The sequence below is a fragment of the Tetrao urogallus genome (genome assembly GCF_951394365.1).
Source record: "Tetrao urogallus genome assembly, chromosome: 5".
Taxonomy (NCBI): Eukaryota; Metazoa; Chordata; class Aves; order Galliformes; family Phasianidae; genus Tetrao; species Tetrao urogallus.
This window is the reverse complement of record NC_136818.1, coordinates 15021587-15039689: the sequence shown is the minus strand read 5'-3', so window position 1 is coordinate 15039689 and position 18103 is coordinate 15021587.

Here is an 18103-nt window from a genome sequence, read left to right as displayed (position 1 = left end):
TCCTCGATGAGCATTCTGCTAAAGCTCAACTCCTGGCTATTCCCCATGATCACGGGAGAAATACATGCAGATAAAACTGTCAGTCCAATCCAAAATATGTCTTTCCTCTAGCCTCATTGTTTACTTCTCAGCCAAAAATACACTTGGGCAAAGCAGTGATTTCTAGGGCCGAACAGTCCATACACAGATTTGTTTGTACACTCATCCATTTATATATACACTATTGTGCAAAATACATGAGTTTCTTGCATCCTCCCTTGCTTACAGCTGGCAAGAGCAGCTGACACACCAGAATGCTGTGCTACCATTCAACAAGATCTGGACAGACTGGAGAGTTGCACAGAGGAGAACCTGATGAGGTTTACCAAGAGCAAGCATAGAAGTACCTACAGAGAACCTCCTTTAGCAGGGGTTGGATGTGATGATCTCTTCTGGTCCCTTCCAACTCCTGCAATTCTGTGATTCTGTCTCATCTTTGCAACACAGATTCTGACTCTACTAGACACTGTCTGATCTATGGTCTTGTGTTTGTGAACAGGAATGAGCAGATGAGTGCACTGATGTGCAGTACAAGGGGTTTTGCTACAAGGCACTTGCAAAGAGGGCCAGGTGCTTCTTATCTCAGCGAGCTTGCCGAAGGCCTGCACACACCTTCCACACAACCTGGCACAAACATTGTGTCTTCTCAAGGAACAGTATACTTGAAGATTTTTCCCCATGCAAGATAATGTGTGTGCACAGCTGTATACACTTTTCTCTGTGCTAAATAACATAAAGGTGAGCAATTAAATAAATCCACATATGTGCACAGAACCCAAGGGCATCCAGGTAACAATTCAGTACAAATGTAGTGAGAATAAACTGATTTTCCTAGGAGGCCTGAAACTTGCAACAGTCAAATTTAAGTACCATCTCTGCTTGAGTAATTCTGTGCATGCTGCACAATGAGTTACTAAGGAATGGACTAAATGGATTCTCATCCATTTCCACTGAATCTGGCTAGACCAAGTGAGATTGCTAATGTAAATTCTTTTGAGTAAGCAGCTCTGAAGGGAGGACACCATGCAGAATAGATAGATTTGTGTTCACTGGAAGGATGTCTGTCTAATGATTATTCAAAATAAACACAAAGATCCAGAAAACTTGATTCAGCTGGATCAGTTATTCCTAAGACTATCAAAGGCAAATGATTTAGCTGTTGCCCTGCTGTAAAACATACTGAGAGATTCAACAGAAGAAACTCTCCAGTAAGCTACACAAGATGAAGAGACTACCGCACAAATGACAATTGGATTTAAAAGGGAGTGCCTGAGGGGAAATGCTGGGGTTGAATAGGAGATTGATAAGATGATAGAGAAATTATAATGTATGTTCAGGGGAAAGACCAAAGGCAAGGAAGTAAGAAATAAAGTTATGACTCAGGGGTTTAAGGAGCAACCACCATCTCTATGCACCTAGGAGAGAAAGGATCTCCAAGGTCCTACAGTTCCTTACTTTCAGTTACTCTTAAGTATCACAGAACTCTAAAAGTCTTCTAAATTCCTGGTGGATAGGACCAGAGAGCACTTGCAGGATCTACTGCAAATTAGTAAACAGTACCAAGCATTTGCAGTGCCTGTGCAGATCTTCATAAATACCTCTGGACTTGAAAGGAGACCAAACATTCCTAGAAATCCAACACAACCAATCTTGGAGTTCTGGTTTAATTTCAGGAGTCACTTTTAGATGTATAAGGCTGGCTAAACTGTGTCCGACAGACAGAGAATGTGTCTGAGAAGCAGGACAAAGGCATGTAACAGTCTCCATTTGTAGGACATGCTGTGAAAAGAAGCATCTGTGAATCTCTCCATTATTCTGCTAAAGAACATTTGTTCTGTGACTAATTCATCTGAATATTTACTGGTTGGAGCATCCTGGAAAGTAAATGCAGTAGGAGCTGCAAGGAAAATAGGAGTCAAGAAAAATCAAGCAGAACACTAATAGTAGTAACTGCCATTCCAGTTACAAGAATACACACTTATCTTTTTCTTACTGCCCAACATCACAGGGTTAAACCTCTATATTATGTTACTTATGTTACACTAAAAATCAGGCTACAAAAGCTTAGATACAGTGCCCCAAGAAATCAATTATCATTAAAATCAGCACAGACATTTGTATGAATTTCAGGAAGCTGAAATAAATTGGGCCCGTGCACATATTACATGGCAAAGTTACTCAGGAATTGCATGCAACACCCAAATGTTGTGGTAAGAATTGTTGCTATTCTATGGGTCATTTTATCATCTGAGGAAGTTAGAGATAAAACTGATGGTTGTTATGGGGGATAGCAGTCTGACGAAGAAAAGAGGATACATGAAAAAGAGAACATCCAATGATGAAAAACTTGTTCTTGCACCAAATAAACACTCCGGACACCAGACAGAGGAGTGGGGGTTTTCACATGCAGCCCTGAAAACACACAGACATATTTGGGCTTTTAATGTTTTTGCCCCAGAAGCAGAAACTTTGGGAGAAGAAACTGGATGTGAGGGTAGAGTGCGGCTGTAGCAGGTATAACATACAAGTCTTTGGATTCGATACAAACAGGTCAGCAAAAGCGTATTATTTTAGACTTAATTATGATCAATGGCCCACTGTTGCTTTGAGTCTTTTTAAAACAAAGGCTCCTTCTTTTCTCCCTGCAGGAATCCAAAAAGGAAAAATCTAATCTAAGCAAAGCAAAACAAAATGGAGACATAATAAGAGAAAGGGAACAGAACAGTATTGTACTTCAGTAGTTCCTGATGATCCAAAACATGAATGTTTCACTTCAGTGCAGAACCTCCCTGTGCAATCCTGTTCTTCTCTTGAATTCATGTTTTGCTACTTCCTTGTGTTTGTTTTGTTGTGTTTTGGTGGATTTTTTTTTTGTAAATTCTTCAGAGTAGTACAGGGATAAGAGAACAATCAGTGATTTATCCAAGCACACACAGCAGCACAATTATTGTGAAATACAGCTCTTCTGTAGTTTGATGCTGTAACTACCCACACCCTTTCCTCTACTTTCCAAGTGCTGTGTTTTCTACTAACCTTTCATTTAAAGCACTGTCTAAGACCTGAGGAAACTGTATAAAATGCCTATCAACTGCAGCTAACTGTGGTTAGCAACCAGGTACTAGCAACTAATCCTAACAAATCCTCTGTATTTCCATGCAGTGAAGTTGATCTAAATCTCGTTGACAGTGCTTGATGTGAGGGTCATTCTTCTGGCCTTTGATGAAAGCTATGTATCTCTTAACCCTGCTTAGAACAGTTGTGACTGACACAATGTTTAAATCTACAGGCGTACAGCTCTAAAGCCTACTCAGGCTGTTGAAACAGCATTCACAACAGTGGAATATAGACGTATTAACTTCTAACATACATCTCCACTCACATGTGACATTTTCAAGAGACAGCCTTCTTTGCATTTTAGGACAGTGGAGAATGAGACAGAAACATGAAAACCACATTGATTCTTTCTAGAAATCTAATTTCCTTAGATGTTAACACAGAATCAGATCTTTCCATCTGAGCCTAGCTGAAGAACCATGGTAACCATCTAGAGCCATGCTGCTTTCAGTGGGCTCTGATGTCTGTCATCACAGCATAAATCAGAGCCATAATATGATATTTCCAAAGCTGGCATATTATGTCCTCTGTATGCATATACTGTCCAACACAAGCATAAAAAGTGTCCCAAAATTTAGCCTGAGGGAGTGGAAATATTCTAAAGCAGATGCATCTTAGTGATGTTATCTATTACCTCCAAAAAACAAACTGAAGAAAACAAACAAGCAAACAATAGAAGCCAAAAAAAAAAAAAAAAAAAAAAAAAAAAAAAAGGAAAAAGAAAAAATAAAGCATTCAGAACATAGATGAAAAGTCAACCAAACATAACTTGTATACCCCTTTACAAAAATGACTAGAAACTTTCAGATGCACCTTAGCACCAATCTGCTGGAGCTCATGTGTTGCTATGGCCCTGCTGGAGCTCCATCAGCAACCCTCAAGCAGCAGCTGGCAGTCACCAGAAAAAGCAATTGCTTTGACTTTTGAGTCACAATGGCACAGAATTGAGTGTAACAGAACACATTTCAGGCTTTGGTTTGATTTTGGCATGGTTACCAGCAGCTGGTTTGTTGGGAATAGAGAATACTGGCTCCATTATCATACATCCCTAGAGGAAAAAGGATCTTTATAGAGCAAACTATTAGTAATTGGCAAATTATTAGTGAAGTGCTCTACTTTTTGTGCATACAAATACTTAGGAGCAATTATGCTTATTCCTTTTTTGGTTTACAACTTACTTTTCCTTTACACTCCTTGAAGACCAGCTCTAGCATTACTTAGTCTTGCAAGAGAGTGCTGCTGGACAAGTGGAGGACCTCTGACTGACTTTTTTTCCCTACAGCCTCCATGCTGAGAAACTCATAGCTATTAACATATATAATTAACATAAACACATATGTACACTGAAAATGTTTTTTCAAACTTTTGTGTATATATTTATATATCAGAAAGATCACAAACTCAGTTACTTTTTCCTCACAGGAAACTTTGCTTTTAAGTAAATTTAATGATGCTACCCCTCTCTTACAGAGGGTAGCTGAGATACCAAAGTGCCATTCACAGCAAGAGTTTATTCATGCTGCTTTCCTAGGAAGTTTGAATGGGCATATACATTTGAATCACTTTTTAGGTAGAAGCATGTATAAAAAGCTGTGAGGTTCCAAGATGATAAAAACCACAAAGATAAATAATGCAGCACACAGCAGCAGTCAGACATCTTGGAGTAAAAAGACGTTAGGTACACTTCCCTTTAAAATAAAAGTCACCATTACCAAAGATACTGTTGTTGTGACTGAAGACAAGAATGCTGAGCATGAGAGACATGAAGGTATATGACTTCTCCTACCAGGAAAAGAAAATTCATTCCTGTTGTAGGAACAGAAGAAAACACACAGAAGGCTGTGGGGTTCAATCCAATGATTGGATCCAATGAGAGGGCCTGGGCCTCTCTCTGTGCAGCTGCTGGCACACAGTAACTTACATGTTACTCCTGTTTCATGTGGAATTGGATAGAAGAGAACAAGGCTACTCTCTCTGCCGTGCTGCAACAGGCTTAAATTTGAGAGATGAGACTTCTCTACAGTTATCACTCAAAAAGTTAGGAGCTGCGTATGCTCCTGTGCCTCCACCCTCAGAACTCCCTGGATCTCACACAGAGCTTAAAAATAAGTTAAATTAAAACAAACAAACAAACAAACAAACAAACAAAAGGTATATTTATTTGCCCTTGCATGCCACTTTCTGAGCCTTTGCTCTTGGGCTTCATTCTTTAACTTTCCCCTGTGACTCTGACATTTTTTCTCATCTTTAATTTTTCATCAGTATTGTTATTTAAAGTTCAGGTTTCCATGATCTCTTGAGTCAGACTCCAGAGTCATACTGCAAACACACGGAGTTACAAGATCTGTGATAAAATCACCAGAATGTCCACAGACTGGTTGACATAGCGTTTCAGATATTTTTTATTGTACTTCCAAAGTAATCTGTTCCAGGAACAATTTCAACGTGGATCAACATATCCTGCCATCAGAGTGTTCAGCATTTTTTTCATTAAGTTGTGTTATGCCAGTAAGCATGAGAGAGGGAGCTGGTCTGCAGAAGGTATTTTCCCATAGTGCAGGAAGGGAAAATTGCTATCTGCTTTTGCCAGATTTATGGTATAATGTGTACCCGCTGGCATACAGTCAAGCTTTCATGTAGCAGTTTATTTCCAGGCTACTGGAAATAAACTCTGATAGGGGAATCAACACACGGTTTTGCAAAAACAAGGAACTTATGCAGAATCCTTTAGAATGTGGTAGATAAGTAAATAGCTGCAGTCTGCTTCTCACTCTTCACGCATTCTGCTTCCCATTCACTTCAAGGACAAGAAAAATTGCAGCGCTTTGCCTTTCAAGGCCCAAGCAACCTGAATTTACAGCACCTCTTTCTGGATCACCTTTTTCCACATAGTGTGTTTATTCTATAATCTGAGAATTCAGTACTGAAAGTGAGGTGTCTCTGTTCTTTCTGTTTGCTGCATTTTGGCTTCTCTGCACCAAGAAGACTCACATCCAAACATTCTGGTTTCTGTGAAACATCTGATGCATGCACACGGCATTAGCTCAGTAACAGGGTTATTAAAGCCTGCTTTGGAGCCTTGTCCTGGAGACAGAGGCAGGTTCATTCACCACAGAAGGAAAGTGCTGGGCCATCTTCTACAACCTTCCACAGCCTCCATGTGTCAGCAGCCAGAGCAGCAGCTGCTGGTGTGGCATAGAGACCCAGCTCAGCAGCATGGGCGTTCGTCAACATCTGCCCAACAAGACCTGAGAGCGCCTTGAAAGCAGAAGTGTCTATCTCTTAAAAATCCTGGAGAAATATGTATTTCCCTCAGCTCCACGCTCCAGAGGCTTGTGCCTCCTGATCCAGTTTCATCCCTCTGGTGCAATGCAGGAGCACAGATAAGTGCAGATAGCCCCATCTAGCAGTGATTACAGGCTTGAACACTGATGCACAGAATGGATTTTCCGCACATGTGCGCACACACACCTTTTTTTGAGGGCATTTTAAAATCTCATTTTATCATTCTGTGTATGTGCAGTCACATCATAGCTGAGTCAGCTCCTGTGAGAGGACTTTCTGATAGTCAGGGGTGAGCACTGGTGCAGGTACGGGCTCCAAAGGCAGTCTTTCTCACCTGGTTTTGCTCCTATGGGCCACATAGGAGGGAACATATTCATGTAGAAGCACAAGCACGAACTGTACAATGAACCATAAGCTGATGCCACCACAATGCTGGAAATACCATTGGACACATCATTGGACATATCACCGGATGTTACCATCAGAAGCACCACTGGATGCACCTGTGCCCCAGTGGATGGAGACAGACGTGCCTTGCACAAACCCCAGAGCTGGACCCTGCATACAAAAGCTCACTCCAGCTCCCTGTTTCAAAGCCACATGTGAGATGCCTGCCCCACAAGATGATGGGGGACAGACAGCTTGTGCCTTCATATCATGTGAAAGGCACAGAAAGGGAATTTTGCCATCCTGTGCTTGTATGCAAATGATGTCTGTGCTTGCAAAGCTTATAGTTCAGGTGCGGATACTAGCAGACACTCGTATGCTTACGTTGTCTTTTCAGCACGTGACTAGAAGCAATTTTAATTTACCTGTCTAGAACTGGCTTTCAGTATTACAGAAAAATAACAACAAATGGTCTCAGTGTTATTTCTGGAAGATTACTTGTTGTTTTTTGTTTTTTTTCCCACTTTCCTCTGGGCAATACATCCCCTTTGCATAATTTCATTAAAATGTATAAACTCTCCAAACTATATACCAGGGAAGGGTAATGAAAGCTCCAATCACAGAACAAAATAAAACAAAAAACTAACAAAATACCGATTTCCATCCAAGTTACACAAAAAAGATTTGCAAAATTCCTTGGCATGAGGAATCAGAGCCATCTTTGAGCAAGCGAAGGTGGGATTTCTGTCAATGCTGCCATCATCATTTGACATGAGTGAAGGTGGTTTTGCTGACACTGAAGTACTGAGCATCTCCATACCCCTTGCTGACCTGCACCACTTCCAGCCGGAACTGCACTGGGCACCATCCTGAACTGTGATCTCATCTTCTCCAGACCCAATTTCTTGAGCAAATTTAAGCTGCTTCTACACTGATCACAACCAGCAAGGCAATGTACCACCTGTTCAGGATCCATCCAGCCCAGAGAGGGCTGCAACACAGTGACTGTCGATGCACTGAGCTTTGCCATTGCTCTCCTCAAAGCAGCCAAAACATGCTGCCTATGAAGCTGTATGTCTCAAAAAGGGCAGAGCTACATATCAGCAACTGTGGATATGGCTTCGTCAATTTCAGCTCTCAGATTAAGTCGGTGCTCTCACCTCGTAACAGCTTTATGGGAAATGAAAATGAATTGATGGTGCTGGACCTTTTCCCATTAGGCTGGTGCCCACATCTCTGAGCCACTACAGCAGACTGCACTGCCTGGCTCTCCTCTGGAAAGCTGATGACAACTCATGGAGCAAACATAAATAAAGAACTCTGCCTTCTCAGCCTCATGCCCAGCTTCCTCCTACTCCTGGCTCAGGGCACCAGGGCAGGGCTGTGTGGCAGCCACTGCTGCTTGTTCCCATCTGAATCAGATCAGCAAAGGCAGGGGCAACATGCAGCTCCAACATCTTTGTCCGCAAGCACGTTTCTTTTCCTGTTACTCATGTACTTGTAAACATTTATACCCTAATGACATTTTAAGAACCCTGATTCTGTATGGTATTTGTATTTGCCCTTTGCATGCCTTGGACAATGAAAATCAATCACTGCAGCTTTACCTGTAGAAGGTTCAAGCCATGGTGTTTGCCCAGTAAACATCACATACACACCCCTTCATTTCTGCAGAGAACTGCAGCAAAGTTTAAATATTGCAGGTACTTCTCCTGATTCTAGAGCTTGTAAAAGGATATTGTTACAGGATCCGAAGGGCTGGATTGTGCAACTCTGACAACACCAAGCGCCTACAGTACAAACAGCCCATTGAGAAAGTCTGGATGGAAATGTTCCCCACGAGTCTATGGTTTCAATAAACCAGCAAATTAGTTAACGAAAGATGTGGCACCTCCAAAGTAGCTGAGGTCTCATCCCCAAATTTTAGAGTGCACCTTTGTCTGGGAAACATAGCATAAATGTACTGTAAAATCATTTCAGGAAAAAAAAAAGGGTGTTCCCATGAACTGATAAGGTGCTGTAGTAAAACTCCTTTGTAGTAAAATTTGGTTCCTCCAAATTAGTGGAAGTTTTGCATCAGATTTTAATAGGGAGGAATGATGTAGACAGTCTCTACATTCCAGACTGGCAGTAAGAAAAAAGAAAAAGTGTTTATCTGAGTAATTTATCTCAGCAGCTCCAGGACAGCCTTGAGTTTCTTACATGGAAATAATTGAAATTCAGAAATATATAAAAGACCAGTCCAGGTGCCATAGGCTCTTTAATCCAATAAAGGTAGTATAGGCCACTGTCAATCTGATTGTGGGGAAAAAATTTCTGGCAGAAAATAAACAAATAAATGAGAAAAATAAATAAGTAAGTAAATAAAAAACATGAGGAAAATGAAAATAAAGACTGCAGAGGTTGTTGTCAAGCTTCTAGCAGGTTAAAATAGGAGTTCCCATTTACAGTGGCTCGAAAGTGCAGTTTTCAAGAGAGGCAACTAGAAAAAACAAGATCAGAATCACTTTGGTTGTAAAGCCAAAGGAAGGGAAAATAAATATCATGGGAACAGAGAGAAATCCATTAAGAGGGGGTCAGGACAGAAGCAGCTCGTCTCTCCACCCCAACTATTGATCACACCCTGAGAAGCAGCCCAGTGTTTTGGAGGATGGCTCAAGCAGATCTCATTTAACTCCACATGCTTTGTATGATAGGGCTTCAGAAGATGAATGGCAAAGAGGCAGAGCAGCTGGCATGCTGACCTGCAGGATTCCTTTGCTTTTTGTGGCGTTAGGACTGATTCCAAACTCCCTGTCATCTCACAAGCTGTGCCTGACTTCAATTCTACAACATTAGAAACTGATTATTTCCAGCCCTGACTTCGACAACCATTTAGCCACTGTCTTTTGCATGAAGAATTCTGCAGGACGATGAACACACCGCTGCCAGCACCTGCTCTATCAGAGGGCCCAGGGAAAGGAGAGCTGCTGGGAAGGGGGCCATGGGGACTGTGTGACAAGCACAGTGGGATGGATACCTGCATGTCCTTCCTTGGCTGCTGAACAGCAAAGTGGAGTGGAGTGAGCCATGGGCCTGCTTGGGGCAAGTGGGGTGGGAGGGCTCTGTCCCAGGCTGCAGCGGGCACCACGCAGCAGCTCCGACAGGTGGTACCTCTGTGCCAACACCACGGGCTGGTCTGGGAAAAGCCAGAGGGATGTATGCTGTAGAGGGAGGGTGGAAGAAAGCAAGGCAGAGGGCTGAGAAACCAGCTCTTCTTTCAGAGTTATCACAAGTAGCCCATAATAATGCTGTCATGGCACAGGAATGTATGTTCTGTCCATGGTTATCAGCCACATGGCATCACTCTGGCCTGTCACCATGAGCTGCATTTCCATCCATGCCTTGCAGGACCCTGAAAGGAGGTTTCCATGTAGCAGTTATCCTAACTGGATTTCTCCCCCACCAACTTCCCTTGCTTCCTCTTCAGCCTTCAAAAACTCATGACACCCTGCTATCCTATAGCAAGGAATTTCACAGCTCAACCCTCTACAACAGAACTGCACCAAAAAAAACCACCATTCCTCTTGTGCTAAAGCAAGCATGTTGGAGGCTGTTTTTTTGTTTGTTTTGTGGTGGTTTTATTTTGTTTGTTTGTTTGTTTTTACCAAGATGTGTAATTCACAGCTACTGGCAGGAAGGGAGCCAGTCCTGCTGGCAGGGGAGCTGCTGAGGGCAAAGGCCTTGGGGCATTCTCCTCTTAGGGCAGCCCAGGGTCCCAGCACGAGTTACCTCCCCTCCACCTCACTTCATTGAGTGCTGTGCCAGGAGTACTGATGGGCACTTGGCCTGGTTTGCTACTGAGCTCTAAGAGCCCAGCAAGCAGGAAACTGGTGCCTACACAGGTTTTTCTGCCTTTCATAGTGCTGCTAGAGCGCCTACATCCAGTGGCTGTTTATCCTTTAAGCTTCTCTGAACTCATATCCTGCATAGAGATTATCACACTGCAAATGTTTTCTAACATTAGCAGCAGCCTTCAGGCTTCCAGAAGCACTGCTCTGCAAAGCTGCAGTGGTGCTAGATCCCCCAAGGTCTTGTAAGCCAGCCCCTCTCAGCCTGGTGAGGGTGGAGCAGCAGGCTGTGGGGCTAACACACTCATTTCGGGAGCCCGCACGAGGCCCCATGCCTGCTGCTCTGCTCCTCTGAGCGAGTCAGCAATTAGAAACGTTAAAAGCAAAATGAATGCTAAAAGCATTTAATTAAATGAATATATTCAGAGTTAAACATGTTGCTAAGGCTGATCAACACAAGCATAACGCTAAATAAAGCCCTGCAGGCACCAGGACCTCACTCGGGTGGGAAGGCAACCTGAAATGCTATGGTCTGAAGGCATGCTGCCCTCCCAGTGCATTGCCCCTGTTTCCCTCAGCAATGGCAGCCTGCTCACGGACAGGACGCCCACCTGGCTCTGCTCTGAGCAGGATGGCTAGAGCTTCCCTCTGAGCCTGCAAGCCAAGGCAGGGAGTGGCCTGACAGCCTCCCTGAGGGAAAAGCGCTACGGAGTGGGGAGAAGCCCACAACAAAATGCTTCCAACAGATGGGATTGGCAACCACCACCTTCAGGTGCGCTCCTTCACTTGTGGAGGAGGTGAAGAGCAAACTCAAGCAGCAGGCACCTGCCCCCGGCTGGGGGCACTGAGGCATGCAATACCCTGGCACTCTTTCCTGGAAACCATCAGACCAAAAGAAGCAGTGAAAGGAATAAAATTTGAACCCTTCCCACCTGGGATGCCAGGCATTCTGTTTAATGAAAACCCTGCAGAGGGGCTCTGCCCAGCCCAATGCGGTTCATACTCTAGCCAAGTTTGACAGACTGAATAACTTGAGAGAACTCAGGAGAGCAATGGGAGTGGTGATCATTATGAAACAAACACGCCCAAGCAACACGTGAAGAAAGGTTGAAGAAATGGGTTTTAATCCACTGCAGAGAAAAAAATACAAGGGTGAAAAAGATGCACTTACTGCAGAGGGGGCTGTGATGAGGACAGGCACCAGGTGCACTCTACACTCATTGCAAACAATATAAGAAACACCCAACTCCATTTCCAACAGGGATCAGGGGAAAACTATTAGAGCACAAAACAGAATGAGCCCGACTATGGCAGTGATGTTACAAGGACCACTTCCCTCAGTGGGCTGTAGCTCCCTGTTGCTATTAAGAACTGGGGTGAACAGGCCCTGCATGTCCCCCAGCCATGCAGCACTCCCATGGGGCAGCCCCAGAGCTGGGGAGGGGACTGCAGCCTCCCCAGGAGACCTCACCTCTGCTTGTGTGGTCATCACCTGCTAGCGGGAGCTGGGAGAATCCCAATCCCACCCCAAGAGGAAGCTGCAGGCCGAGTTAGGGCCTGTTCCTTAGAGCACAGGGGTTTCCCTGCAGGGCACTGCTGGGCACTCAGTCAGGGGCTGTGCTGGTGGCAGGGTTCTGGTCATGCTGGCAATGAGCATTAAAGGCTTTGCAGGGCCCAGCTTATTGTAGGTAATGGGGCTGGAGTGGGAAGTGATGCGTGCAGGCAGCAGCAACACTGTCACCTGAAGGTCCTGAGACACAGATGTGCAAAAAGGGAAAAAAAAAAAAACCAAAACAGAATCTCAGGGTGCCCAGTGACTGAGCTCACCTTGAGGCAGGAGAAGGCAGGAGTTCATACAGCCTAAAACCTCTGAAATGTCACACTTCGGGGTGGATGGAGGCCACATCTCCTCTCAGGACAGTTGATTTCCTTCTTTTTTTTCTCATCTGCATTTCATCCCGTTATCAGGATGCCCATCTTCCAAACACGTGACATGGCAGTTTCAGCGGTGCAGCTAGGAGCACGATTTCACAGGGCATCTCCCAGAAACACATTCAGAGGAGCAAGACAAGCCCAGCAGCAAGGAGCAAGGAGATGCTGATGCCCCCTCAGCCACCCCCAGCGCAGCTGTTGCAGGGCAGCTCCAGATTAGCCCACCCCAGGCTGCAGTTTTTGTTCCAGAGGTGCTACAGAATGGTGTTACCGAAAAGGTCTTGAAACTCCACTTCTAAAAACCACCTGAAGCTGCAGAACTACCCAGAACTGGTTTCCAGAACAGCAGCATGTTCATGCATTTATTCCTAATGGCCTATGCAACCCAATCCTAATCCACAATTTTGTAGTTTATGGGCACAACATGTTCATTTTATGGGAACAGACCCGCTCTGTGCTGGAAGGCTTCCGGCAAGACTATGGCGTTAATTTAGAAGATGGCATTCTTCCCAAACAGTCATTATTAAACCAGCAACCCAATGTTACCTCCAGCATCAAGGGGCAACGTGATGTTGGAGGCAAGACAGAACAAAGGTTCTGGCTCCAGCAATTGTAAGAGAGCTTTAGGGGCTGTTCTCTTCAGGGCAAGGAAATGCAGCCTGGCTCCAGTGCCTGTGGTTTTACTGACCCCAGCCTCAGCTGCACTGTGTGGAAATGCACTGCTGCAGAGCTGCCACTTCTGCCCGGCTGAATTGCAGGAGCTATTTTCAGCATCTCTGCCAGATGCAACATCTCCCATGACTTTTATCGTGGAATGGGCGCTTGTTTGTAATCAGCCTGGAAAATCTGTTTCTGAGCTTAATTCCAGAGCTTTGTCTTCGTCGAGCTACAGAAACAACTTTACTCACTGATACAGCTTTCCCGCCCTCTAACAGCATGGGAAATTATTTGCTGTCCTGGGAAATTGGTCACAGCATAAACCCTCAGGGTTTTGCAACATCAGTGCTTGATGCCACTGGTTTAAGTGCTGAACACACTGTACAAGCACAAGTGGCCAGCCTGAACTGGGAACATTTCTGCTAAAATAACCCATCATTCAGGGAACCTGAATGTAAGCTAATCAGCGGTCCAGGTGGCAATTTTAACAACTCACAGCAGTGGACAAGAGGTTAAAGTCAGTGTTAAAAACACAACATTTTTTCTCAATTCTTTTGTGACTGGTAACATTAAGGACCATCTTAACATGTTCCTAACAAAAACAAAATAAAAACAAAAACAAACTTGCTTGAGAAATGTTTAATTTAAAGGCCCTCACAAAATTTACATCTGAAAAAAGAGAGCACCCAGGCTGCGAAGGGCACTGTTGCCAACCTTTGCCTTGCAGTGAGGCTCACTGGCCATTACAGCACTGCACCATGGTTGCAGATGGCCTTACTGTCATTTGGGAATGCAATGTCTCACACTACACCTGTAACAAAACTGGGGCTAACACATCTTCAGAGCTCTTTTCCAAGGAATCTCAAACTTCAGTCCTCCTGAGCTGCTTGGCAATCAACACATGCAGGCAGAAGTCTGTCTCGGTCTGCACTTCTGTAAACACATTTCTTATCTTTTGATTCAGCCCAAACAGCACATAAGCAGTTGCTGTCTGGCTCATGTTCTAGCTGTGCTGCATTAACTGGGAGGAGGATTACTGGAATCACCATCACTAACCTGTTGCTAAGTCTTGGCAAATGTTTGGCAGGAATGAGTTAAGGAACAGTATTTCTGCATGAAGCAGGGTGACAGTCTTCAAGACATCCTGAGATTTCTTACCTCTGAGATTTTGTCTGAATCAATTGTTCTGGGATCACACACGAGAAATGCATTGATAAGACTCTGCTAGGCAGTTAATGAAGAGACTGCCTGTCCCTATTTGATCATGCTACATGACCTCACTGCTACATAACTGGTATTTTTAATAAATGAAAAAAAAAAAAAATCAATGATTGTTAAAGAATCCCCGTTTTTTAAACAGGAAACTTGAATCTTTTTGATACCTGTTTCCCCAGCTGAGGCAAACATGTGAAATCTAAAATTGTTGCTGCAAGGAGTCAGGATGACAGCCAACATCACTGCTGTAGCAGCACCTAATTCGTCTGACCTGACTTTAAGAACAACAGTTCAATCATTGCCTTCACATAAATGTAACACCTTTACATTCTGTGTACATGGAATGACGTTAGAAAGAACAGCTATTTCCCTAAGATTTGTATTAAAACACAGTCCATTCACTAACACTGAAGAGGGGAGAATGGATCCCCTATGACCAGACATGAACAATAGCGTAGCAAATGGGGAAGCCCAGATGAGAGGGAGCAGCTCAGGACTGCAAAGCCATCTATCTAGCAGCAGAGAGCCTTTGCTTAGTACAACATCTTCCAGCCTGCTCATAATGCAATATCTCAGTTTGTGCCACAGGATGCACGTGTTCCAAAAGGACAACTTACTGGAAAACTGAAGGATCTTGTCAGAATTGTGTTGCAGAGGTGGAAACAAACAGAACAGGCATCTCCTATTTCCTCTTATCTAAAGGAACACAAACATTTTTCTTCCAGAGTTACAGGTACTGTGCAAACTGTGCAAAAATCTGCTAGTCAAGTAAAAATGGTGGTACCTCATTTAAGTTATGTGTTAAGTACTGAAGTAACAATCCCACCCTTCTTGACATAATGTGTTGTAGTTAGAAGTGATACCTACAGAACTTACTAGGAGCTCCTTACGTCTTCTCCTTAAATTTAGAGGCACCAGAGAGCAAGTTCAACATAAGACACTTGAAATTGGAGACTTCACGATGCAAACATGTTTTCCCCCCAGAAATAATAGATTAGAAGAAGATACGAACATCTTATTTATTAAATCAAATAGAAATGCAAAATATGTTTCACATGCCTTACATGGAAAAAAGATGAACTTCCAAGACCTTAAAGCAAGAGTGTGTCAATTGACAGGCAGGAAATGGGAACATTATAAACAGTCACAGAGAGAGGAAGGACTGGGGAAGGAGGCGACCTGGGGAAGATGGGCAGTTCTTCCCCACGCTGAGAAAGTTCTCCTAAAAACAGGAATGGAGGTTATGATGAGTAAGCATCACAAGCCTGAAGTTAAAACACAATTATTTGGAGGAAGTTGCCTAAATGAGTACAACTGGCTAATAACTAGTCATACAGGGATCTAATTTATTCATACTGTACTCATATTAAGTGAACATGGGCTTATTTTTGAACAACAGTAGGGACACTAGGAGCATCAGAAACATCCAAAAAAGCTTTTTAAAAAAGCAGGATCAGCCCATGGCTGCATTCTGTGAGACACTGCTATTAAATTAAGGGGAAAAAAAAATTGAAAAATGTAGAAATAGTTCTAAACGTTTTAATTATTTTGCCATCTTCCAACTGTTCCTCCCTCCTATACACAATTTCTTGGAAACTGAAATGACAGTCAACAGCAAATACAATGCACGCACCAACATTATATCCCACAGTTTTTCTAAGAGTTATTAGTCCAGCCATTTTAAAGTGATCTATGTGCAAAAAATTAACACGTGAAAGAGTTTCTTAAAAGCACAACAAAAAATCCGCTGCAGCCTTAACAACTCCTAGTCGAAAAAAATTAATCTGAAATTAGCACAAACATTTCCCAGTGCAGAAGAGATCAGTAACTGCAAGTGTTGTGCCAAATCTGTGCCTTGGTGCTGCAGAACTGTCAGCATCACAAGCTTACCGGCAGCTGGCAAGGAGAAAATAGACCGTACCTCAAAAGAAGTGGGAAAACCACCGTTCACTAACCAGCCTCCTGGTACACATAAACATGTGGCATAGGTATGTATTCGGAGACTGCTACCTACAGCTGAGAACAGTCATCCTAGCATGACTGATAGTAAATGATTAACAATAAAATGTGCAAGAATCATAAGAGTAGTATTTAAATTATTTCTGACTGCTCAATGCCCCTAGGCCTAAACTATCCCCTCATTAAGAGTGGTGTAAGTCAGGGCAGCTCTGGTGAAGCTGCAGTAAAAATTGCTGTGCATGAGGATTTGTGTGTGAGAAGAACAGTCCCTTGAACATCAGACTAGTTCAGTCCTGACCGCACTACAATAGGGAATTGTGTTTAAACCATGAGTAATCATGTAATCATCTCCCAGCATAGTACTTCTTTTCTGCAGACATGGAATGTAAATGGCCAGGATTTACAACTGATGATTTTGCAGATTTAATGGATTGTATTTCTTTCATGGTTCTGGCAATGTAATCTCAGTTAAAAAACAAAAAACAACAACACAAAAAACAAACAAACAAACAAACAAAAAACCCAACAAAAACCAACATCACCAAAATCAACCAAACAAAAAAATCCCACACTCACCGCTGTCTCCTTTTTTTCTTTATTTGACGACTCATCTGGCACACATTTAGGGTTCTCTAACAGTGCATAAATGTTCAAAAATATCAAATTACTAGGGCTGGGGTAAGGGTATCCTACAGTTAAAGTCTATGTGTGGAAGATATGCTACAATAGGTGATAAAGCTAAATCACGTTTGGGTAATTCTAAGTCTCTGTCATTAGTCTGGAAAATAGAGCAGACAACCCTGTTCCTGGGCAAGGGCTGTGAAACAAAATAATCACTGACTCTTGTAAAACGTCTCGAGTTTCCCAGACGGAAACTCTGAAGAGAAGCAAAACACCAGCAATAAAGTCACCTGCTGTTTAATGACTCTCAGAAGTTATCGTGCAGAACAGTCAAACATCAAAACTATCCCCAACTTGGAAGGCCAGTGGCACTACTCTCCCTTTTACCACTCCCTGCTACTCAGGACAAAGGAGCCTTACGGAAGCTGGGGTAGAAGAGCCGTGGAACAGGACAGGTCCTCGCAGCTCTGAACGAGTCACACTAAGTCATAGACAAATCTCATCCAAAACCATGAGGCCTTCAGAATGAAGAACGAGGGCAAACATATTGGGCCCCATGCAAACCACATACCTTAGTGCAGGAAAATGGTGGCTTCGTTTGCTGAGAGTAGCTAAACACTAACAACACACCAACGTGTGTTTCAAGTGCTATTAGAACCGTCCCATATACAATACTTATCTTTGTTTTTCCTCCCACAATGCACTAAAGTAAATCCAGACCTTAAAGAATAACTTGCATAGTAAGAAAAGGTCATCAATTTAATCATTTACTTTAAGCAGGCAAGCAAATTTGTAAACATTCAAAAGCGGCAGCATCCAAGTTACAAACAATTTAAGGAAAAAAGAATTGAGATTATTAAGGTTCTTTTTATCCTCTCAAAAATTTTGGAAATAATCTTTTTAAAACACTGCAAACATTGAACACTCGGTTACACCTCTTGTAATCCCACTAGCAGTCTCGCCTTGCAAGGAAATCTGCTTTCTAAAAACGCATGGTCTCACAATAGCCACACTTTTTAGCATTTACTGTTTGGAAGTTAGCTACTTGAGCATTTCACCTCAGC